The 25,943-nt window shown below is 50.5% G+C and overlaps 1 pseudogene; it reads right to left on the bottom strand.

Moving 5' to 3' along the window:
- Window positions 1-916: 916 nt before the first annotated feature.
- The window catches only part of LOC135877872 (kinesin-like protein KIF21B), a 46,793-nt pseudogene continuing 21,766 nt past the window's right edge, over window positions 917-25,943 (bottom strand).

Below are 25,943 nucleotides of genomic sequence, written 5' to 3'. Positions count from 1 at the left end.
GGCTGAGCAAGTGCAGGTTGGTGGTAGAATGTGCTTTTGGATGTTTGAAAGCACGCTGGCCCAGTTTACTGACTCGGTTAGATCTCAGCACAACCAATATTCCAGTTGTAATTGCTGCTTGTTGTGTGCTCCACAATATCTGTGAGAGTAAGGGGGAGACGTTTATGGCGGGGTGGGAGATTGAGGCAACTGGTCTGGCGGCCAATTTCGCACAGCCAGACAACAGGGCAATTAGAAGAGCGCAGCAGGGCACGCTGCGCATCTGAGAAGCTTTGAAAGACAGTTTCATGACTGGCCAGGGTACAGTGTGACAGTTGTGTTTGTTTATCTTGAAGTTACCCGCCCCCTATATATATATGAAAGGAAATAAAGTCACAATTGTTTTAAAACTGTTGTTTATTATTTGTTGCACAACACATTGAGAGAAATAAGAAGGTAGATGGGGGGGGGGGGGGTTGGGTTATGGGGGTGGAGGAGGAGGGAAGGACAAGTCCAGAAACCAAATCAAAAGTTCGCATATGCCAGCTTTCTGCTACTTGGGCGATCCTCTGGGGTTGAGTGTGTGGGTCCCCATAGCCTCCCCCCTCGTGTTCTTGGGCATCTGGGTGAGGAGGCTATGGAACTTGGGGAGGAGGGAGGGCGGTTAAACAGGGGCTGCAGCGGCAGTCTGTGGTCTTGCTGCCTTTCCTGCATTAGATCCACCATACAGTGCAGCATGTCAGTTTGCTCCCCCATGAGCTTGACCACAGCATCCTGCCTGCTCTCATCGCATGCGTCCCTCCTCTCTTCGTGTTCCTGTAATGCTTTATGGGACTCCGCAATTGTTTGCCACCATGCATTCAGCTGGGCCCTATCAATGCTGGAGGACTGCATGAGCTCGGCGAACATGTTGTCCTGAGTTCATTTTTTCCACCTTCTAATCTGGACCAGCCTCTTGGATGGAGTAGATAGGGGCCACGTTGAAACATCTGCACCTGTGGGAGGAGAAAAAGGGAGGGTAGTATTTTAAAAGATACATTTCAGAGAACAAAGGACACACTGTTTCTCAGTGAAACGGGCAATTCATAGTACACAGCACATCACACATGGCCGGGCAACAGAATTTAGCTTGCAGCCAGCCATGGTAAGCCCTAGGGGCACGCGGGGTTCTGCTTCTTCCGCATTCATTTCAATGCTTTCAAACTGCCAGGCCCCCTTTCCCATAGCAAGCAATGCCTGGTGGGTTTGCAATATAAAAGGAGGGCCTGCGGGCTCTCTGGGATGATCGCTTCACCCCCCCCCCCCCCCCACCGCGTGGCTCCGACGAGGCTCTGAGCAGGGATGAGCCCTTTAAACTAAATGCGAACAGCCCAGTGTGGCTGTGTTTCCCCCCAGCCCCCCACCTCATGGCTCCGATCAGGCTCACTCACCAGAAGTACCTTCTCCAGGGTCATGGTCCGGGAGCCCGCCTTGGGAGTTGGGGGGCGGGCTATTGGCTCCTGCGTTAAGAATAGTTCCTGGCTAGGGGTGAAAACGGATTCCCCACTTGCCGCCTATGCACTGTCCTCCTCCTCTTCGTCCTCCAATAACTCATCCTCCTTGCTCCGTTCAACTCCCCCCTTGGAGGTATCCATGGACAGTGGTGGGGTAGTGGTGTTGTCACCCCCCATAATTGCATGCAGCTCACAGTAGAAGCGGCATGTATGGGGCTGTGACCCAGAGCGCCCATTCGCCTCCCTGGCTTATTGGTATGCTTGCCTGAGCTCCTTGATTTTTGTACGACACTGCACTGTGTCCCTGGAGTAGCCTCTTTCCGTCATGGCTCTGGAGACTTTAGCATACGTATTTGCATTCCTTTTTTTGGAATGTAGTTCTACCATAACAGAGTCATCTCCCCAACATGCGATGAGATCCAGTACCTCCCGTTCGGACCATGCTGGATCTCGTCTGCGAATCTGGGACTGCATGATCTCCTGTGATGGTGGACTGTGCTGCTGGTCACCTGTGCTGCTGGTGACCAAACAGGAAATGAAATTCAAAAGTTCCCGGGGTTTTTCCTGCCCACCGGCTAGTGCATCGGAGTTGAGAGTGTTGTCCAGAGCGGTCACAAGGGAGCATTCTGGGATAGCTCCCGGAGGCCAATAACGTCGAATTGCGTCCACAATACCTTTAACCTGGGATTGCGATCTCGATTGAAGCACTACTCCACTTGCCAAGGTGGAGTACAGAAATCGGATTAAAGAGCCCTTTAAATCGAAGAAAACGGTTTGATCGTGTGGACGGAATGATTTTTTTTTTTTTCGAATTAACTCAGCTAATTCCGAAATAAACGACTAGTGTAGACCAGACCTGAGAGAGGGAGAGTATAGAAAACAGCAAGAGATCCTTTTGGCTTAGTGAGAGAAGGAAAGTATAGAAAGCTGAAGGGAGGGCGGGGGTGGGGTGCGGGTGGGGAAGAGAACTTATCCTTGCGGCTGCCCCCCGGGAAAAGAGAGAGCTCCCAAGGCTCACAGCCCACAGCATGGTTATCTCCGCCTCTCGGGCAGACCAATCAGAAAATGTTCTACAGCTGAGTCATAGAATGCATTTTCCTGAACCAATCCTATCAATCCAAGATTTTTAAACAATAGCCCTCTCCCTCCCCTCCCCTCACTACGCACCCCCTTTAACTGCCTTATTCTTATCTAAAAAAACAGGCCCCAAGCATCTTTCCCGATAGATAGAGAGAGAGAGTGTAGAGAGAGAGAGGGGGGTGGGTGTATGGGGAGAGAGAGAGGGGGGGGGTGTATGGGGAGAGAGAGAGAGAGAGAGAGAGAGAGAGAGAGAGAGAGAGGGGAGGGGGTGTATGGGGAGAGATAGATAGATAGATAGATAGATGTGGTGTATGGGGAGAGAGAGAGAGATAGATAGATGTGGTGTATGGGGATAGAGAGATTAGATAGATAGAGGGGGTGTATGGGGATAGATAGATTAGATAGATAGAGGGGGTGTATGGGGATAGATAGATTAGATAGATAGAGGGGGTGTATCGGGGTAGATAGAGAGATAGATAGAGGGGTTGTGTATGGGGATAGATAGATAGATAGATAGATAGATAGATAGATAGATAGATAGATGTGGTGTATGTGGAGAGAGAAAGAGAGGGAGAGAGAACCCCATTGGCTTTAAGCCCTTTTACATTTTATGGGACTTTTCTGTAATCTCAGCTCCTTGAACTTTTTCGTGGTCCGAAGCAAACAACAACCCTGGAACCTATGTACACAAAGAATGGTCGTGTAGGAAGGAGCCCAGGGAAGCCGAATCAGATTCAGCTGTGTCATTGACTACAAGCCGGCCAGTGTGTTGCAGTCGGATTTTCCCCGCTGACCCAGTGGCAGGCCACTCTGCTTCTATTAGGGCCCTGGGATGGGACGTAGGTGAGTGGGAGGGCCTGGGTTCCCCTACCCCTGGCAACCCACCATCAGGAGCGGTAGCCTCCCCACCTGGTTGTCAGGAGGCCTGCATTGGTCTGGCTCCCACCTGAATCCGGACGCCAGACGGTTGTGCTGACTCTCTCACCAGAGAGATAACCTCCCCTAGACTGCCACAGCTCTGCTGGACTGTAGGCCAGAGCCCCCCTACTTGATTGCTGCCCCACCCTGATCAATGGCCAGGCAAATGGACCTTCTGTTGCTCTGCCTGCCTGCCTGTAGGCCACAGCCCTCCCACACTCCATGACAGGAGCCGCATGCTGCGCCAGACAGGAGCCGGGTGAGAGCCCGCAGCGCAGGGGCACGGAGCCGCATGCTGCGCCAGGCAGGAGCCGGGTCAGAGCCCGCAGCGCAGGGGCACGGAGCCGCATGCTGCGCCAGGCAGGAGCCGGGTCAGAGCCCGCAGCGCAGGGGCACGGAGCCGCATGCTGCGCCAGGCAGGAGCCGGGTCAGAGCCCGCAGCGCAGGGGCACGGAGCCGCATGCTGCGCCAGGCAGGAGCCGGGTCAGAGCCCGCAGCGCAGGGGCACGCAGCAAGATGTATGCAATGCTGCAGACAGGAGGGATTGAGTAGTTTTAATCTCCCAACTGGCCATAAAGGGGGAAAGCTCAGGGAGGGCCAGGGAGGAGCTGGAGAGTGGGGGCGAGGTGCCCCTCGCTCTGGGGCAGGAGTCGGCGCTCCGGGAGGGGCAGTAGAGATGGATAATGACACCTGGATGATGCCCCCTGATGCTCCCTCCCTCTCTCGCTGTCCCTGCCCACTCAGACCGTGCCCCGGGCTGAGACGGCCTCCAGAGGCTGCCCAGCGAGTCGCTTGCCCCGGTACCTGGTACCCAACGATCGCCCCTTTGCAGGGCAGCAGCGGCTCTGACCCAGCCCTGATTGAGGGCTCTGGGCAAAACCCCAGGCCTAGATAAAGGCCTACAAAAGGTACTCGGGCTGCAGAGGGGCAGCCCAGAGATAGGCAGAGGCAGCTGATCCAACCCCCCTTGCCGATGATGCGTGGTTTATATACTGCAGTCCGCCCCAGTGAGCGGGGGCTAGACAGTGACTGGCAGTAGCCACTGAGGCAAGGTGTGGTTAGAGGGTTGGGGGTTCCCCTGGGCCCCTGGACACCCAGATAGTGGGTTACTGCCGGGGGCAGGAGCCTGACGTAGAGGGGCACCGGGGTCTGGGAGGTACACCGGGACCAGCGGCAGGCGAGACACCAGCCTGTAGAGGGCACTTAGAGGCCGGAAGAGATCATCCCTCACCGGTGAATCGTTGCCCTGCGACACAGACTCTCTGTCTTTGCTCGGTCTGACTGCAGGCCTGAACCATTAACACTGAGCTAATTTCCCCCTGAACCAAGGTATCCCAGAAGTATCATAGCGAGGGGCGTTGTCTCCCGCCCAGACGGATGGGGAGGGAGCTGCAAACCCCTTACAGCCTCTCTTTCTAGTCTTTCATACTTTTTCTCTAAATATGTCAAAACACAAGCACGCAACTGTAAAAGGGTTTGCGCCGGGGCTCGACCCTTCAGGACAGGAGGGGAGCCACACCGACTCCCTACTGCACGGTTTAAACAGTCAGTTAGCTCAGATCTCAGGCCCTCTGGTCCAGGGGGCTGAGTAAACCACAGTCGAAGAACCCAGGCCCTCTGACGCAGGGCTGGGCTGGCAAACAGTCAATAAGCTCAGGCCCTTTGCAGCAGGGGCTGAGCACACACAGTCTATAAGCTCGGGCCCTTGGGTGCAGGGGCTGAGCACAAGCAGTTAATTAGCTCAGGCCCTCCTGTAGCAGGGGCTGAGCACAAACAGGCAATAAGCTCGGGCCCTTGGGTGCAGGGGCTGAGCGCCAACAGTCAGTAAGCTCAGGCCCTTGGATGCAGGGGCTGAGCACAAGCAGTCAATAAGCCCAGGCCCTTTGCAGCAGGGGCTGAGCACCCAAGTAGTCTATTAGCTCTGGCCCTGGGTCAGGGCGGAGCACAACCAGTCAATTTCGCTCAGGCCCTCTGGAGCAGGGGCTGAGCAGGCAAGCAGTGTAGTAGCTCCGGCCCTGGTTCAGGGCGGAGCACAAACAAGCAATTAGCTCCGGCAGGTAAGGGGCTCAGGTTCCTACCTGAGCGTTGGGTGAGGGGGAAGCCTGCCACCCGTGTGTAGGGGTGGCAGGGGGGGACACAGGCCCGCCCACTCCACTGTGTCCCAGCCCGGGGCCCTAGCAGCGATTAGTGTCGCTGCCGGTCAGTGGGGTATCCTGACCGAAACACACTGCCATGGGCTCACAGGCCTCTGTAGCCTGACTGGGGTCGGCTACCCCCGGGCTGCTTCCATTATCCCCCTCGGGGCCTACCTCGTCTGTGGCACCGGTTGCGGTCCAGTCCATCAGTGGAGCCTCCTCTCGGCCGGGGCTTGGTGGCAGATCCGGTAGCTCCGTAGGGAAACCCGGCCACTGGCCCTCGGGCGGCTCCTCTGGATAACAGCAGGGCTGCAAGGATTCTGGCGGGGCCTCCCCTTCAGGGTTGCTGTGGGGGAGTTCCACGGGCGCCTCCCAGCGACGGGAGCGGACGGGCTCCGGCGGCTCCTCCTCGTAATGAGCTCGGGGCAGCTCCGGCCAGCTAGGGCATCCACCACGGGCCTCCGAGGTATCCTGGCGGGGAGCTCCCGACCGCACGTCTGCTCCCTGCGGTGGCCGGCGCCTGACTGAGCTCTGGCTGCCGGCCTTTATACTTCCTGTCCCGCCCCGTGACTTCCGGGGGGCGGGGACAGGAGGCGGAGGCTCCGCCCACTTGGGTGTTTGCGCCGGTGCTCCCTCTTCAGGACAGGAGGGGAGCCCGCCCACCTCCCGGTCAACCAATATGGACCAATATGGACTCACTACAGCAACCTTACCCCGGCCAAACACAGAAAAATGGGGACGGCGCCGGCAATGGGGACGGGGCGTGGAAACCTGTCAAAAACTATATGGTGATGAAAGCTATCGAGCGGTTACCTACTCACATGGGGTTGTCAGGGAGGGGTAGTACCTCTGATGGGGGAGCAGTTGTACTCCTAGGAGTAGCTCATCCACTTTGGTCCCCACTTGACAACACCCAGCTCCCACCTGTGGCTCCAAGTGTAGAGAAATCTCTGTATTAACTATCTCTATAAATCTTTATGATGTTGCATTGTGTTATTCTGTATTAAGTATCTTTCTTTATGACATTTTGTATTAAGTATCTTTATGACATTGCATCTTGCATGATGTTATTTTGTATTTCATATGACTTGGCATTGTGCCTCTCTATTTTCATACAACTTTGTATTAGATCCCTATATAGAAAATTGGTAGAAAACTTTGTATCAAATGTTATAGCCCCTAAGGATAGTATAGTTAAAGTAAAAGCCTTTTTTCTAGAAGTAGAATAAGATCTTCCCTCCACTCTGTAATCAATTGCCCTATTGACTGAACGAGGTGTGAATGAGTGAGGCTTGGAAGACACCCACCTCCAGACAGCTACAACAGTTGCAGAGGGAATGAGAGCCAGAGCAAAGGACAATACAACTTGTCAAGTGGGCCCCACAAAGAAGAGCAGACATATTGACGGCCTCAGGGATTAGAAGCAAGCACCTTCTTTAGAAAACACCCTCTTTGAGCAGCATTGGGACAACACCCAGAGAAAAGCAGCACAAAGACCAACGGACACAGACCAATGGACACAGACCCAGATTTTGAATCTGGTCTAGATTTGCATAAGAGGGAAGCTGCTATAAATATGAGGTGTCTTGCAGGAGGACCCCGGGTCTCGTCTTGTCACCATCGGAGCATCGATCCGGATCGGCAGAAGCCCGGCTCCACCCCTCCCCCATCTAACTCACCTGGCCAGTGCAGTTAAGGGGAGCAACTAGTTGGTAACAACAGCAAGACGGAGTGTGTTTGTATGTGTGTGTGTGTGTGAATGCATGACTGTGATATATATCTCATATGCATATTGTAGAGTATTAATTAATACCGGTATTACTAATAAATGTGGCGTTTTGCCTTAATCCCCCTGAAAAGATCCTGTATAGTACTTTGAGTACAACATTTTGGTGGACAATTGCGAAAGGGGGAAAGGTACCACGAGCATTTATTGAGTAAAGAAACAAACTTTGATATTGAGTATTGAAAAGTATTGAAAAGTGATCGATCATTAAGGTGTGCACACCCCCGGTGGTAGGAGGCCGGGTATAGAGAGGAGGAGAAGTAGCTTTCTCGCTCCCCCGGTCGTAGAGTGCCGGCAGTAGAAAAGAAGGGAGAAGAATTAAATTTCTTGCTCCAGGCGAAGAGGATAAGCATTGCTGTTTTAGTCCCAATAGGAGGTTGGGTATATTAAGAGGTATTAATAAAAAGGATAAGCATTGCTGTTTTAGTCCCAATAGGAGGTTGGGTATACCAGAAAATGTTTAAAGTTAAGCAGTCTTTTAAGAAGGCTCCCAGAGAGGGGACTGAAAAATTGGCGTTTGTAAAAAATGTTACCCCTTTTGAACGAATTTTGCAAAAATTTGGACACAGCCCTTGGTCTGATCAAGTGTTAGCTGATGTCCATACGATTTCGGACCTAGAAGATAAATTGGCTCAATATATGTTAATATATAAACCTTCAACCCCAATGAAAAAAGAAGCGGCTGCAGTTTGGCTTCTATGGAAGACCTGTAATGAGGTATTCCTTCGATTGGCTGAATGTGAAAATGAAAAGGAGAAACTGCAGCAGGATTTACAAACCTCTGCTGCAGAAGCAGAGAAGTGGAAATGTTTGTCCATTAGCAGCCAAACCCAGCTAGACTCCCTTAAGGATGGGTACAGAGAGTTAAAACAACACTCTCAAATCTTACAGGAGCATACCAAAGAGAAGGAAAGAATTGAAAAAGAAAATCAGGTATTACAGGGAATGGTCAAAAAGTTAACTTTAGAACAGGGGAAAGCCCCTATTGACCATAGCCACTGTAAATCACTTATCAACCAACTAAAACAAAAAGTGGGATTTGCAAACAGACAAGTTGCAGCAGTAACTTCAGGAGAAGGGATATTTGAAACCCCAGAAGGGGCAGACTTTTTAGACCCCTCTGGAGATTGGGAAGGGGATATTTGGGTAGATTCCCCCTCCGAGAGCCAAAATGCCATTTCAACAATAACGAAGAGAACAGTCACCACCACGAGGGAGGATGGTGGGAGTGAAACAGTAACCACAGTGCCTGTTTCTGCCTCCGATCTCCAGGCCATGGCAAAGTGGCTGGGGATTTTAAAACGGGAAAATTTCTCTAGATGGAGTGTGAATGCTCTTCTACTGGGAGAGAGGGAGGATCTCAACTCACAAGAGCTGCACCGCTTAATGAGCATTTGTGCAGCCCCAGATATGCGGGGGCTTCTAGACAGGTTCAGGATTGGTGAGGATTACCACCTAATGGATGTTCTGACAAAATTTGCAGAACTAATGGGCAGGCGTAATTTCGTGGCCCAAGCCATTGTGATTTCACAGGAAACTGATGAGGACCCCGAAACGTTTTTAACCCGATGGGGTCTCATGCAGATGATGGCTGGCTTAGGGTATGTCTACACTACGAGAGTAGTTCGATTTTAGTTAAATCGAATATGTGGAATCGATATTACAAAGTCGAACGTGTGTGTCCACACTAAGGACAGTAATTCGACTTTGTCAGTCCACACTAACGGGGCAAGCGTCGACATTGGAAGCGGTGCACTGTGGGCAGCTATCCCACAGTTCCCGCAGTCCCCGCTGCCCATTGGAATTCTGGGTCGAGCCGCCATTGCCTTCTGGGTAAAAAAATGTGTCGAGGGTGCTTTTGGGTAACTGTCGTCATCCAACCGTCACTCCCGCCCTCCCTCCCTGAAAGCGCCGGCGGGAAATCAGTTCGCGCACTTTTCTGGTCAGTGACAGCGCGGACGCCACAGCACTGCGAGCATGGATCCCGCTGTGACCATCGCTGCAGTTGTGGCCGTTGTCAACGCATCGCAGCTCATCATCGACCTTTCACTGAGGCAGATAGAGAGAAATCAGGCGAGGAGGCTACGGCACCGGGGTCAGGACCTGAACTCCGAGAGTAGCACACGCCTGTCTGAAACCACGACACCCAGTGCCGAGGACATCACGGTGGCAATGGGTCTTGTGGATACTGTGGAACGGCGATTCTGGGCCCGTGAAACAAGCACGGACTGGTGGGACCGCATAGTGCTTCAGGTCTGGGATGAATCCCAGTGGCTGCGAAACTTTCGCATGCGGAAGGGGACTTTCCTCGAACTTTGTGAGTTGCTGTCCCCTGCCCTGAAGCGCAAGGACACCCGGATGCGAGCAGCCCTGACTGTCCAGAAGCGAGTGGCCATAGCCCTCTGGAAGCTTGCAACGCCGGACAGCTACCGGTCAGTCGCGAACCAGTTTGGCGTGGGCAAGTCTACCGTGGGGGTTGTTGTCATGCAAGTAGCCAAGGCAATCGTGAAGGTACTGCTGTCAAAGGTAGTGACCCTGGGAAACGCGCAGGCCATCATAGATGGCTTCGCCGCGATGGGATTCCCAAACTGCGGTGGGGCTATAGATGGGACTCACATCCCTATCCTGGGACCGGACCACCAGGCCAGCCAGTACATCAACCGAAAGGGCTACTTTTCAATGGTGCTGCAAGCACTGGTGGACCATAAGGGACGTTTTACTAACATCAACGTTGGATGGCCGGGCAAGGTTCATGACGCTCGCGTGTTCAGGAACTCTGGTCTGTTTAGAAGGCTGCAGGAAGGTATTTACTTCCCGGACCACAAAATAACTCTTGGGGATGTGGAGATGCCTACAGTGATCCTCGGGGACCCAGCATACCCGCTAATGCCCTGGCTCATGAAGCCCTATACTGGCGCCCTGGACACAGAAAAAGAACTGTTCAACTACCGGCTCAGCAAGTGCAGAATGGTGGTGGAGTGTGCTTTTGGCCGTCTCAAGGGGAGATGGAGAAGCTTACTGACTCGCTGTGATCTCAGCGAAACCAATATCCCCATTGTTATTGCAGCTTGCTGTGTGCTCCACAATCTCTGTGAGAGCAAGGGGGAGACCTTTATGGTGGGGTGGGAGGTTGAGGCAAATCGCCTGGCTGCTGATTACTCCCAGCCAGACAGCCGGGAGATTAGAAGAGCCCAGCGGGACGCACTGTGCATCCGGGAGGCTTTGAAAGACAGTTTCCAGACTGAGCAGGGTCACCAGTGAATTTTAAGTTTGTGGACTCAGAACCTGAACTTGCCACCGTTTCTTTACCCAGTTACCGTTGACTATCCTCTCCAGTTACATACCCCCTTCACCCCCTTCCCAAAAAATAAAATCTGTTCTGTTTTGTTAATGAACACCGTTGTCTTTATTACTGTTTTCGCGGGAATGTTTTAAACCTGGGACGCAGACTGTGGCGGGGTGCGGGTTTACTGTTGTGATGCAAATGATGCTTCTAAACTCCAGGAATGACGGGTTCCGCAGCGGTGGACTGGTTGTTTCAACAGAGCCTGCCAGCCCTCCTGGGCGGGACAGCGTGTATGTGTCGGCTATGTGACTGTCTGGCAGGGGGAGGAGGGTTACAGCTCCCCTGCTGCGGGGCTCTGTGATGCATTAGATCTGTAACTGCCCTCCCCCGCCACAAAGTCACAGAGCAACCCCCCCCCCCCCAGAACACGAAAACCACCTCCCAGATTGAACAGGGTCACTAGTCACTGCACTGGGTATGTGTCCTGATCCTGGACCTGACCCCGCCTCTGTACCCTGGTAAAGGTGACTGTCCTGTCCAATTACCATGCCCCTTCCCCTCGTTCAGACATACTCTCCTCCAAAATAAAATCATGGAAACAGTAATTAACAGCAACGAATATTTTATTATGAACCAGACATGAAACGTGGGGGTTGAAACTTGCACGGGGGCTTCTGTGAGGTGTGTAGGAAAGGACTTTTAAAATTTTGGGGAATGAGAGCCTTCTAGTGCTAGAGCAGTCTGCAGGGGTTGACTGAAAGTTTTAACGGCCCTTGCCGCCCCTCCTTCTTTGTACTTTGGGTGAGGGGGGTGTGGGACTTGGTGGCGGGGGAGGGCGGTTAGAGATAGACTGCAGCGGGGCTCTGTCCTCCTGCCTCCGGTCTTGCAGAACATCCACAAGGCGCCGGAGCGTGTCCGTTTGCTCCCTCAGAAGTCCAAGCAGCTTTTCAGTAGCCTGCTGGTCCTCCTGACGCCACCTCTCCTCCCGTTCCATGACTGCTCGGTGCATTTGGGACAAGTTCTCCCTCCACTGTGTCTGCTGGGCTGCCTGGGCTCGGGAACAGCTCATTAGTTCTGAGAACATGTCCTCCCGCGTCTTCTTCTTCCTCCTCCTAATCTGCGCTAGCCTCTGGGAGTGTGCTGACAGGCTGGGTTGGGAGACAGTCGCAGATGTGTCTGTGTGAATGGGAAAAATGGAGTGAATTCCTGAGACAGATAAATGAAGTTGTGTACAAAGAACCTAGTCTTTCTCTGTGAACAAGACCATGCACTGCACCTCTCACATGCGCACTCAGGACAAGGTCGAATTTTCGGCCATCGCCTTCAGTGCCTGGGGTCCTGCAGTGGTCTTGCAGTTATCTGAGAAGCGTGGCAGGACACCTGAACTTCTGTAGCGTGCAATCATGGTAAGCCGTAGACTTCTGGCTGCTTAAAACTGTACTAGTAGCACTGGCCTCCTTTCACATTGAAAGCAATGCCAGTCTCTGCTGCCAGCAATCAGGACAGCATGAACTATGCCCCTGTCCCACCCCCTCGCGGCTGTTCCAGGGAAAGATCCCTGTATGCTGCCCCTCTCCCTCCACCGCGTGGCTGTAAAGCAGTCCCAATACTAACATTCCCCTCCCTAATTCAAAGCAGGGCGTAATGAGCGACATCACCCTGCTGAGGATCTCGGAGTCCCAGAGGGAAAGGATGTTTCGAGAAAGCCTTCAGAAACCAGGGCCGTTTGCCGCTATGCTCTGCAGGGCGATGATACCAGACTATCTGATGGTGTCGTGGCGCGGTAACGTGTCCTACCACGGAGGGCCCACTAAGATCGCCCTACCCAGGAACCTGATGAACAGGCTGGAAATGTACCTTCTTGAGACCTACGAGGAGTTCTCCTATGAGGATTTCGCCTCCATCCCCGGCCATATTGACCGGATTTTCGCGTAGGTGCACTGGGACTAAAGAGTGGAGCGTCTTGGGCAGCATAATCATGACTTACCGGACATTGTAAAAAAAATTTTAAATACTTGGGACTAAATTGTGAAGAGCCTAAGGCAGACAAATCATGAAAAACCCTTTGTTACGATTGTAAATATTCCAGTTTTTTTGCAGATAATTGTTTACATGTTTAAGCACTTGAATAAACAGCCATTGTTAATATTATAAATATTCCAGTTCTTGTAAAAATAAATGTTTAGATATTTAAAGCACTCACTGCTTGATCCTTCCCCTGATTCTGTCTCCGGGGTAAGGGATGGGGACGGTTGGTAGGGGATCTCGGTAAGGGTGATGAAGAGCTCCTGGCTGTCGGGGAAATCAGCGGTGCCAGCGCTGTCGACTGCCTCGTCCTCCTCATCTCCTTCTTCATCTTCCCCGTCCGCTAACATGTCCGACGAGGAACCTGCCGCGGACAATATCCCATCCTCAGAGTCCACGGTCAGTGGTGGGGTAGTGGTGGCGGCCGCACCTAGGATGGAATGCAGTGCCTCGTAGAAACGGGATGTGTGGGGATGGGATCCGGAGCGTCCGTTTGCCTCTTTGGTTTTTTGGTAGCCTTGTCTCAGCTCCTTGATTTTCACGTGGCACTGCGTTGCATCCCGGCTGTATCCTCTCTCTGCCATGGCTTTAGAGATCTTCTCGTAGATCTTTGCATTCCGTCTTTTGGAGCGCAGCTCTGAAAGCACGGACTCATCGCCCCACACAGCGATGAGATCCAAGACTTCCCGATCAGTCCATGCTGGGGCCCTCCTTCTATTAGATTGCATGGCCATCTCTGCTGGAGAGCTCTGCATCGTTGCCAGTGCTGCTGAGCTCGCCACGCTGTCCAAACAGGGAATGAGATTCAAAGTGCTCAGACAGGAAAAGGAATTCAAATTTTCCCGGGGCTTTTCCTGTGTGGCTGATCAGAGCATCCGAGCTCGGACTGCTGTCCAGAGCGTCAACAGAGTGGTGCACTGTGGGATAGCTCCCGGAGCTATTACCGTCGATTTCCATCCACACCTAGCCTAATTCGATATGGCCATTTCGAATTTAGCGCTACTCCTCTCGTTTTGGAGGAGTACAGAAGTCGAATTTAAGAGAGCTCTATGTCGAACTAAATAGCTTTGTGGTGTGGACGGGTGCAGGGTTAATTCGATGTAACGGCGCTAAATTCGACATAAAAGCCTAGTGTAGACCAGGCCTTAGTTACACGTGATACGGCCACTAAACTGGACCTGGTGCCTTTCAGTGTAGATTCTTTAAGAGAATGTGCTGCCTCCTTACAACCGTTTTATGCAATGAGACTGGGAGTGTGGCAACCCGGCCAGCCTGCCACATTACGGGAACTAAGAGAAATGGTCCGGCAAATACTTACATATTCCGGTCCTGCCCCTACCATAAAAAAGGAACGAGTGGCGTATGTTGCAGCATTAGAGCCCTCGGTTACTTATTCTAATGAAAGCGGCAATAAAGGCATAACTGGGGCACGGGGAACACACACTAGAGGTAGATCTCGGGGTAGAGGGTATTATGGAGGAAGACAAAGGGATAATTTGTACCCAGACCTCCAGAAAATTAAAACAAACACCCCAGCTCCAGGCAAGGAAGAGTTAACTGAAAGAGACGCTCGCCGCATGGCCTGGAAGGTGTTAATGCAATACGGGGCAGATAGAGACAAGTGGGACGGGGCACCCACACAGAACTTATTGGCAGAAGCTTTTAAACTTCAGATGCTTTCTAAGGAGGGGAGAGTAGCAAGCATACTAACACCGACAGCTCCTCTCCCTCCCCCTACTCCTTCTGTATTTACGGACCCCCTCCCATTCCCAGGAGATACGGCATAGGGAGACCCTCTGGATATTGAACCTCCTCCATATGTAGGAGCACCACGTTGGAGGTTCATCAGTAAAATTGCATGGGACCCTGAAGGTCGACCATGTATTTATATCCAGCAGGGCACATGTGCTCCTACATTGGCTTTAATTGACACAGGAGCTGCAGTCTCGCTAATTAGAACTCAGCCACCAGCCGGCACTAGAATCAAACAAGTCACACTGCAGTCCTTTCAAGGGAAGCCCAGTACAGGATGGGAGTGGGCAGAAGTGCCTTTCTCCGTGCAAGGGTTTAGAACCCACGGAGATCTGATCCAGACCCCAGACATGACAAATGATATGATTCTTGGCACAAACTGGCTATTTAAAAATTGCATAGTGATTGATTTACCACGGGGCACTTTATGGAAACTGGACATGCCCCCTCCCCATAAGGGAAAAGTGGAACAGAGGACCCCTCTAACCAAAGGGGGACCAGTAGCCACCACCACAATAACTCAGCAAGCTGAGGTGTGGCGCTCAAAATTCCCCACTGTCTGGACTCAAAAGAAAACGGACTGTGGGAAAATACAGGCTTGTGTAAAAATCATTGGGGATTTGGTACCCCCTCAAAAACAATACCCCTATCCCAAGGAGGCTGAAACACAGTTACAGCAAACAGTCCGGGACTTAGAACAGCAGGGGGTCATTCGAAAAACTAACTCCCCTTTTAACTCTCCTGTCTGGCCAGTCCTCAAGGCAGACGGCAAATCTTGGCGTTTAACTATTGACTATAGGCGTGTTAACAAAGGCACAATCCCTATGGCCCCTATAGTAGCCGATATGACCCAGGTAATTCAAAAGGTTCAGGCTACTTCAAAGTATTTCTCAGTCATTGATTTGGCTAATTGCTTCTTTGCTATCCCATTGCACCCAGACTCACAGGATAGATTTGCCTTCACGGTCAATGGGCAGCAATGGGCATTCCAGCGTCTACCCCAAGGATTTCACAATAGCCCAGCTATAGCTCACAAACATGTCATAGACATGCTGGATCGCCTTAGCCCACAAGATCGGTCCTTTGTGTTTTCCTACGTAGATGATATTTTAATTTTTGGGGAAACTGAGGCACAGGTACAACGATTAACTGAAAATGTTTTGGCTCTAATTCAAGAGACTGGTTTTAAAGTTAGCTTAGAAAAAGCCCAGTTGGTCCAGTCTCAAGTGACTTATCTAGGCATTGTTATAGGAAAGGAAGGGAGGCAGGTAGATCAACGAAAAGTAAGAGCCCTGATAGAAATGCCGGCTCCTACCGACCAACATTCCCTACGGGTCCTGTTGGGAGGGTTTAATTTTCTAAGACCTCATATTTATAAATATGCTGAGATTACACTGCCCTTGTGGAAATTGCTTAAGAAAAAGGTAAAATGGGAGTGGGGGTCAGAGCAAGAGGAGGCTCTAAGGGTGCTTAAACAAAAAGCCCTGACAGCCCCTGCTCTGCGATTCCCAGATGAGTCCCAGCCGTTTGTAATCCGACTCGCGGCTAACGACCTGGCATTAGCAGCTACTCTCCTCCAAAAGAATGAAGAAGATAAACTGGTCCCGGTAGCTTACGAATCTAGGAAGTTACAGGGGCCAGAAATGAATTTTGATCCCTGTGAGAGGGAATGTTTGGCAGCGGTGTGGGCAGTCCAGTCTTTTGAACCCCTAACTGGAACGGCTCCCCTAACAATCCAAAGTACCCACACCCCTTTAAAGTACATTCTGTCTGGGAAACTGGTTGGGGGCAAGGTCTCAAACACCCGCATGGCTCAGTGGACCCTCACACTGATAAACAGAGGAGTCACCACCGAGACCGTGTCTAGACCTGACCTATTGACTCACGCTCTGATTGAAAAAGGAAATAAACATGACTGCCCCGAGGTTACATTAGAGCAAAGAATAGCCCTGATACAGGCACCCCCCTTGGAGGAGCTAGATACCATTGGGATAGAGGGACACGTGTGGTTCACAGATGGGAGCTCAATGGTGCTTAAAGGCATAAGGAAAATTAAATATGCAGCAATTAACTTAGAAGAGGAAATACTACAGGGCTATTTGGATCATGGGTCAGCCCAGCATGCTGAACTCCATGCCATATATCGGGTACTACAGCAATATCAGAACAACCCCAGACCTGTGTTTATCTATGCAGACAGTGATTTCTGTGTCAAGGGAATACAATACTGGATGCATGACTGGGAAAGAAATGGGTGGAAGGCAGCAGATGGCAAAAGCATTTCATATGTAGAGGAGTGGAAATGGATTTACCAATGGGTAACACAACATCCTGGCTGTTTAAAGGTCAGGCATGTAAAGGCACATAGCAGACAGAACACTCCAGAGGCTCTTTGGAATAATAAAGTAGATGGTATAGCACGGCAGTATGATATAGCTGCAGTAGTGACTAGAAGTCAGGAGGGAAAGGTAATGGGGGATCCGCAGTCAATTGATGAATTTATTGATGACAATAACTGTTTACATTCCCCACACAGAACCCCAGGAAAGATAGAAAAACAGGAACTGGTTAATGTTGCACATCAGTTCATGCATGAGGGAGTGGAAGGGACGCTAAGCAGGCTAAAAGAGGTAGCCCAGTGGAAAGGTATGGAAGATGATGTTAAAACTTGGGTTCAAAATTGCATCAGGTGTGCTCAGGATAAAGCCCGGCCACCACATTACCAGTCCCTTATGCACCAGAGACGAGTAGGTCCCTGGCATAGAATACAAATTGACTACATAGACAAATTGCCACGGAGCAAAGAGGGATTCCAGTACCTACTGGTAATCATAGATGCTTTCTCTGGGTGGGTAGAGGCATTCCCCACTAGAAGAAACACCACCACAGAAGCTGCAAAAAAATTATTTACTGAGGTGGTCTGTCGTTATGGAACTCCGGAGATAATAGATTCAGACAATGGAGGAGCATTTGTAGGGGAAATGTTTACTAGCTTATTACAAGCCTTGGGTATTAAACAAAAATTTCACATCCCCTATCGCCCTCAATCATCAGGGCAAGTAGAGCGCATGAACCGCACCATTAAAGAAGCCCTAAGGAAGGTGGTAAGTAATACTGGGAAAAATTGGCCAGAGAAGCTGCCTCTAATTCTGGCTGCCATCCGCAGTAGCAACCGGCTAAAAACAAAAATCCAGCCATTTCAAATTTTATTTGGACAGCCGATGAAACTGATGATTGATCCCACACAGATGGGTTTAGGATCAGGGGAAATAGATGTGGTAACACCACAACATGATTATTTTCAGTGGCTCAAACAATTACAGGAGGACAAATTAACCTTGCAATACCGGATCAATGAGGCCATTGATAAAATGAATAACAGACTCCATAAGCAAAAAGCTGGTAACTCCCAGCTCTGGGAGCCCGGAGATCTGGTTATGTATTTAAAATTGGGTAGAAGGGAGCACAATTTGGAATCTAAATGGATAGGTCCATATTCTATTGTGGACCGGCTCAGCCCTTTGGTGTACCGGATAGATAAACAGGGCAAGCTAAAATGGGCTCATATCTCGCAACTAAAATTGTTTTCTTAAGCTACAGATACCAACACCACTAACGAACCCAAACCAGCAGATGGCGCTCAAGGCATGGAGCATTTGGATTCCAGTAACTTTGATGATAATTCACGCATTGGAAACAGAACAACAACCGGACCCACAATGGGGAATTCAATGGTATAACTGGACCAGTTGGGACACACCACAGGAAATACCAGTGACCAACAACACGCTGCAGGGGATCTTCGCACTCATATCAGTCCAAGTCTGGGTAAACATGACTCCTGGTGATTATGGATGCACCTATGCTGTGTCAGCCCCAGGGGACTCTAGGTGGGGCTCCAACCCCTCCTGTAAACCTGGCCACCCTGGAACTCTAACCATCCCCCCTTTTAAACCAGAGCCAACAGAAACAAGAACAATAATGATCTGGGTAAATGAGACTCTTCCTGTTGGAAATGTAACCTTTCTCATTATAAATGGTCCAGATCCAGAAACTGTGAACTTCCCCCACTTGCTCCGAAGACAACCCTGTATTCGGGTGCAAGTGGCCCCCATGATTTATACCCTACATGTCACCATGAGCTGGAATAAGAGCAACTTGGCTGAGGTGAAGCCCGAGTGTGCCCCATACAGTTCCCCCATATTTGATGCATGGTACCGGGCATTATTACGAGAACATACTCCTAGAAGAAGGACTAGAAGTATAGCTGATACCATACTGGGGGGAATAGGAACAGGAACTAGTGCCCTAAACTCCATAGACCTTGAAGCACTACGAAATAAAGTTAGTGCCATGGAAACCCTGCACTACTCGATAACTAAGGGGCAGGAACACCAAATTGCTCAGTTAGTGCAAACAGATATAGATACTGTAGATCTACAATGGTATACATGGCAGCATATAAATCATACTTTCTGGGCAGAATATGCTACCATGAGAGAGATCGCAGATAAAACTGCCATGGCTCTGTGGTGCTCAGAACAACAAATCCTTTCCATAATGTTGATGGAGAGGGAAATGGACTGGGTACGGGCCAAAGATATGATGGTCCTAGCCCCTTTATTGACACGCCATCAAAGTAATCTATTTACACCATATATTGCTGGATGGTACAAACCATTACATTCTTCCCTTAATGTACAACAACTGAGCGGAAGTATATCAGTCCAAGTGCTAAGAGCCCGAGATGCACAGGTAACTACAGTACTTTGGCCATTCTCAGCACTGCCAGTAATCCAAGGACAACATATCTGGGTTCCCCGGCTAGCTGGAACTTACATGAATGTTAAAGGGGATATAGTAGACCATAGAGGGTGTGAGGAGTGGTCCCCACAACAATGGGTGTGCCACACACTCCCTGTCCTGGAGGAGCCATGCTCCCTCCAAAACAGAGAATTAGTTACATGTTTCTGGGATGAAATGGATAATTCCACCACCAAAGTATATTTTAATGGAAAGAATTGTGTCTGTGTTGTAGGTCTGGAACCTGTAATATGGCAAAACAAATTTCATTCAGGTCCCCCGGTGCAGAAATGTATGTGTAATGTCTCCATACTACATACCCCTAAACTAGTATTCTATTTCCCAACATACAAAGAAAAAGAAATAGATATGGGGACCTTGGACCTGGAAAACCTTGACCCTGATTTCTCCCTAGGCATTAATTGGGCAGGCCTATATGGATGGATATACAATAACAAACAAATTAGTGAACTAACAAAATCCACTCGAGAGAAAATCCAAACAAGAAGTTTGGCTATCCTCCATGAGGGAGGAGAAATACTCAGGGTGGCTGAACAGGCAAAACAATTAAGTATCCACCACTGGTACGATGTGTTTAAAGGATGGTCACCCACCTGGTCAGCAGTCCTAAACATAGCTTTCCATCCCATCATTGTTCTATTAATAATCCTAACTGTTATGTTAGTTCTAATGCTCTGCATGTGCTGCTGGATAAAGCAGATGTATTCCAAATTAAAACCACATTCTGAAATCATGACCCAATACATAGCTTTGAAACAGAGATTTTAAATGGTGACCACTCAAGAATTGTTCTTGAGAGGTCAAAAGGGGGACAATGTAGAGAAATCTCTGTATTAACTATCTCTATAAATCTTTATGATGTTGCATTGTGTTATTCTGTATTAAGTATCTTTCTTTATGACAGGTTTCAGAGTAGCAGCCGTGTTAGTCTGTATCCGCAAAAATAACAGGAGTACTTGTGGCACCTTAGAGACTAACAAATTTATTAGAGCATAAGCTTTCGTGGGCTACAACCCACTTCTTCGGATTGTATTAAGTATCTTTATGACATTGCATCTTGCATGATGTTATTTTGTATTTCATATGACTTGGCATTGTGCCTCTCTATTTTCATACAACTTTGTATTAGATCCCTATATAGAAAATTGGTAGAAAACTTTGTATCAAATGTTATAGCCCCTAAGGATAGTATAGTTAAAGTAAAAGCCTTTTTTCTAGAAGTAGAATAAGATCTTCCCTCCACTCTGTAATCAATTGCCCTATTGACTGAACGAGGTGTGAATGAGTGAGGCTTGGAAGACACCCACCTCCAGACAGCTACAACAGTTGCAGAGGGAATGAGAGCCAGAGCAAAGGACAATACAACTTGTCAAGTGGGCCCCACAAAGAAGAGCAGACATATTGACGGCCTCAGGGATTAGAAGCAAGCACCTTCTTTAGAAAACACCCTCTTTGAGCAGCATTGGGACAACACCCAGAGAAAAGCAGCACAAAGACCAACGGACACAGACCAATGGACACAGACCCAGATTTTGAATCTGGTCTAGATTTGCATAAGAGGGAAGCTGCTATAAATATGAGGTGTCTTGCAGGAGGACCCCGGGTCTCGTCTTGTCACCATCGGAGCATCGATCCGGATTGGCAGAAGCCCGGCTCCACCCCTCCCCCATCTAACTCACCTGGCCAGTGCAGTTAAGGGGAGCAACTAGTTGGTAACAACAGCAAGACGGAGTGTGTTTGTATGTGTGTGTGTGTGTGAATGCATGACTGTGATATATATCTCATATGCATATTGTAGAGTATTAATTAATACCGGTATTACTAATAAATGTGGCGTTTTGCCTTAATCCCCCTGAAAAGATCCTGTATAGTACTTTGAGTATGTGGCGTTTTGCCTTAATCCCCCTGAAAAGATCCTGTATAGTACTTTGAGTACAACACAAGGAGCTGTCAGGATGCGACAGCGGCCACACCCCGGAGACCGTCTCGACTGGCGGGCTAAACCAGGTGAGGGTAGCTGATGAGTATGAGACTCTCGGTGAGTTAGGGCCTGTCTACCCACTGCATGTGAAGGCTGGATCCGGCTGACTGAGGCAACCTGGTTCAACCTGGTTCAATGGTCAGGAAGGCGATGACAGCAAGCGTTGTGGAACGCTTAAGAGCACGACAAGACATGTAGGCGTCCTGGTCATCCACTGCACCCTGCCCTATCTCCAGCCGTCTCGACTTCTGTCCTGCCACTGGATACAGATAGGAACTGGGAAGACAGAGTGAGGCTGACGTCGCGCAACTCTCCCTCACTTTAATCCAATTCACGCGCAAGTCTCGACATCATATCATATCATATTACATCATATCAAGTCCTGTGGCGATGAGCGAGCGACGAAGCAGCAGGTGTGCATACACTGGGAGCTGGAGCCGCGGATCTGCACATAGGCGGCTCAGGCATAATGGTCGTTCCTCACTGACCGAAGCAGCAGTGGAGCTCGGCATCTTCTTGAGCGACTGAGCAGCCCTATTCAGGATTGCACTGCTCACCTCCGTAGAATGAGGAGGGGGCTAGAAAAGGTGCCCTAAACATTGCCTGCTTCACCAGGGCCGGCTTTAGGAAGTGCGGGGCCCAATTTGAACAGTTTCGACGGGGCCCCAGCAGGGATGACTAAAAAAAAAGCCACTTAAAAAGAACCCTTTCATTTCTTCCATGTATTATTTATTTTCCATGACTATATAAATAATAATAAAATTATATATTACATACATTGCATCATATATTAATTAGCTGATTTTCACTTTCATATTAGGAAAATAATTTATATTTTGATAGTTGTACAACTGATTTTCTTCAATAATGTTTATTTTATTAAAATTTATAAAATATTTCCTTATTAATATAAAATTGTGCCCTCCTCCCCCCCACCTCCCAGCGCCTCCTGGCCCGCGGAAACAAATCCTGCTTCCCCAGCGCCGCCCCGCCGAAACAGCTGTGGGCCGAAAAGGAAGGTTGGCGTGGGGGGGGGGGGGAAGAAAAGGCACACATAGGGTGACCAGATCACAGCAGTAAAATAGGACCTGACCCCTCCCCGCTCGGCCCCACCATCACACCCCTCTTCACCCCCTAGCCCCCCGCTGGCTTGCTGCATCCCTCCTAGTCAGTCCCCCACCCACCACTTGCCTCCTTTCACCTTCTCCCTCCCCTGCCAGAAACCCCCATGCCCGCCCCTAGAACCCCTGCTGGCTCACTGCTTGCCTCTTTACCCACCCGCCGCTTGCCCACCCGCTCGCCCCCCCCAAAGTATAAAGCCTCATTCAAAGACCCAGGGGTCACTATATTACTGCACACAGCAGTCAATCAGTGCAGTTGTAGATAAATCGCTGCATTATGCATTTTTGTATAACTTTTATATGACTTTGTATTGAACCTTGGTAATGTTATAGCTGGCCCCTAAGGTAGTATAATTAAGGTAAAAGAAAAATGTCTTTTTGCTAGAAGTAGAATAAGATCTTCCCCCCACTTTGTAATCAATTGACCTGAATGAATGAGGTGTGAATGAGGAAGGTGTGGAAGGCAGGCACTTCCAGACAGCTGCAACCCTTGGAGAGGGGCTGAGAGCCAGCCAAGGAGAGCTTTGCCCAGGGCTGAGTGGGACAGAGTTTGGGTGCAGGGTCCGGGCTGGGGCATGGTGTGGGGTGCAGGATGGGTGGAGGGGTGCAGGCTCTGGGAGGGAGTGCGGAGGGGTGGATGCAGGCTCTGGGACAGAGTTTGGGGGCCGGAGAGGGGGTGGTGGGTGCTGGGGGGGAGGGGACTGCCATCACATGTGGCTTCCTTCCTCCCCTGCTGCCCCTCACCATAGCCTCGGTGGGGGATGGGGCTGCCCCTTGCCCAGTGTTTGCAGGAGTGGTGGCTGGGGGGAAACCCAGTCAAACTCTGGTTTTACTCTTTCGTTGATGGGTCACTTTAACCCCTTACAAACCCCTTCCCGCCTCTCTCACCCCCCTTTTCTACTGGGCTTATTTGATCTTTCTGGTGGAGCCAGATGAAAACCACAAACCCCAGCAAGAGCAACAGGCTGGAAGACTAGACTGAACCCACCACCCACCCAGCCTAGTCCATCCCAGAGCCCAGGACTGAGGGCAAATGTCCCCCCACCCCCGGGCCACCTGCTTCCACTCCTGGCCTCTCCTAGCGCCACCAGCGATTCTGTGTGCCTGCATCGGGTGGGATTTCAACCGGACCCCCCCCTCGCTAAATTCACCCCTGTTTTGCGACCACTCTGCACCAAGAGCACCTTCCTTCCCTGCCCTAGAGCTGCTGGATGGCTAGAAAGCTGAGCTGGGTGTTTGATCGATCCGGAATATTATCGTGGCCCCCCCCCAAAAAACTTAATGTCCACACAGCTTTGGGGGGGGGTATTCCTCCCCCCCAAAACCGGTCTATTTTATTGTTGCAGGGCAAATGAAGAAGCCAGAGTAATGGAAATATTCAGCCCCTACAGTGGTCTTGCAGCAGGGGAAGCAGAGTTGATGGGAAGGGAACTGGTTTGGATAGGAGCCCCCGTCCCCCTCCTTTGCAAAATAATTTGGGGAGGGGAATCAGATCACTCCGTGCCTCAGTTTCCCTCTCTCGGCGGAGGGGGGAGAGATAAAAGTCTCAGCCTGCCGTGTTGTAGACCTTTTGCATTCTCCCCTCTGGATATATTTGATTTCCTCCTCCAAACCTCCCTCTCTCTCTCACCTGGAATTCACAGCACTAAGTACTGGCTCGGGGCTTTCTTCCTGGGTTACATGATCCCGAGTTTAGTTTTGAAACAGACACAGGCAGGCACAAACTCACCCTCAAACAGCAACACCACCGAAAACCACAAAACCAACCCAATATTACAAACCTATGGGGAATCACGGGGTCAAACACTCACCGACCGAAGCCCCAGCAGCTGCTAAGGTGAGTGAGGTCCACTGCAGAGATTCCTGTCTCCCACCGGACCGGAAGCCCCCTCGGTGTCTCCTCCAGGTGAGTGCTGGGGGGAGGGGAGGGGAAGGCTGCAAAGCACATGTGCCTTCTCCCCCGCTCCCCCTCCTGACCTGCAACAGCCGCTGCTGCCTCTGCTTCAGCCCCCTGCCGGCCAGCGTCTCTGGTTGCCTAGCAGCAACAGCTGCTGCTTCCCGGAGAGCCACAGAGCTTTGCTTCAGGCAGGGACGCTGCCCGATCTGCGCGGGGCCCTCTTAGGGGCGGGGCCCAATTCAGGGGAATCGGTGGAATCGGCCTAAAGCCGGCCCTGTGCTTCACCTTACCCTGGCCAGCACACCGCGGCTGGCGGGGATCCCACAAAAGCGGTCGAACAAAAACAAAAACAAAACTTAGAGTGACACCGATCGCTATTGGCACATGGAATGTGCGCACGTTACTGGACAACATCACGGCAGACAGACCGGAGAGAAGAACAGCACTTGTCGCTAGAGAGCTCGCACGCTACAACATTGACATTGCAGCCCTTAGCGAAACTCGCCTTGCTAATGAAGGACAGCTGTCCGAGTCAGGCGGTGGCTATACATTCTTCTGGAGTGGCCGCAGCAGTGATGAGCGTCGCGAGTCTGGAGTTGGCTTCGCCATCAAGAATCATCTTGTTTGGAAACTTGCCAGTTCCCCCAAGGGTATGAATGACCGGCTCATGACAATGCAGCTTCCGCTTCAAAAAGGAAAACAAGCTACTTTGATCAGCGCATATGCTCCTACAATGACCAACCCAGAGGATGGGAAGGATAAATTCTACGAAGAACTAGATACTCTGCTATCGTCAGTGCACCGCACAGACAAGCTGATTCTGCTTGACGATTTTAACGCACGAGTTGGATGCAATGCCGCAGCCTGGGAAGGAGTCATCGGGAAAAATGGAGTGGGAAAGTGTAACAGCAATGGCCTGTTACTGCTGAAAACTTGTGCAGCACATGACCTTCTGATCAGCAATACGGTCTTCCGCCTTCCTACCCGTAACAGGACTTCGTGGATGTATCCCCATTCCAACCACTGGCATTTGATCGATTATGTCATCATCAGGAGAAGGGACAGACAAGATGTCAGGGTTACAAAAACGATGTGTGGCGCTGACTGTTGGATGGATCATAGGCTCATAGTATCCAGAATAAAGCTCCGTATCATGCTGAAGAGACAACCACAAGGCTGTAAGGCTCTCAAAAGGATCAACGTGTCGAAGCTGAAGAACAGCCGCATCACTGAAAATCTAGCGGAAGACCTAGAGAATGAGCTTGCTGATCTTCATATTGAGGATGACGCTGAGAAAGACTGGGAGCGATTCCGCAACACTGTCCATACAGCTGCGTCGAAGCTATTGGAGCCCTCCACATGCAGGCAACAAGACTGGTTTGACGAAAATGATGCAGAAATCCAGGCCTTACTTGCTGAGAAGCACCGCCTGCATCGTGCATATCAAAACGATCCATCCTCAGTGGCAAAGAAGACTGCCTTTATCAACGCTCGCAGAACAGTACAGAACCGACTGCGCAAAATGCGGGACTTGTGGCTGAGCGTCAAAGCAGATGAAATACAGGCATATGCGGACAGGAACGACTATAAGCAGTTTTATGAAGCCCTCAACACACTCTGTGGTCCACAGTCTTCTGGGAGCTTTCCCCTCCTGAACTCTGATGGT

Source organism: Emys orbicularis, chromosome 4 (genome assembly GCF_028017835.1).
Source record: "Emys orbicularis isolate rEmyOrb1 chromosome 4, rEmyOrb1.hap1, whole genome shotgun sequence".
In the NCBI taxonomy this organism is placed as follows: domain Eukaryota; kingdom Metazoa; phylum Chordata; order Testudines; family Emydidae; genus Emys; species Emys orbicularis.
Note: the sequence above shows the minus strand (reverse complement) of the source record. Positions and strands in the feature narration are given on the sequence as shown.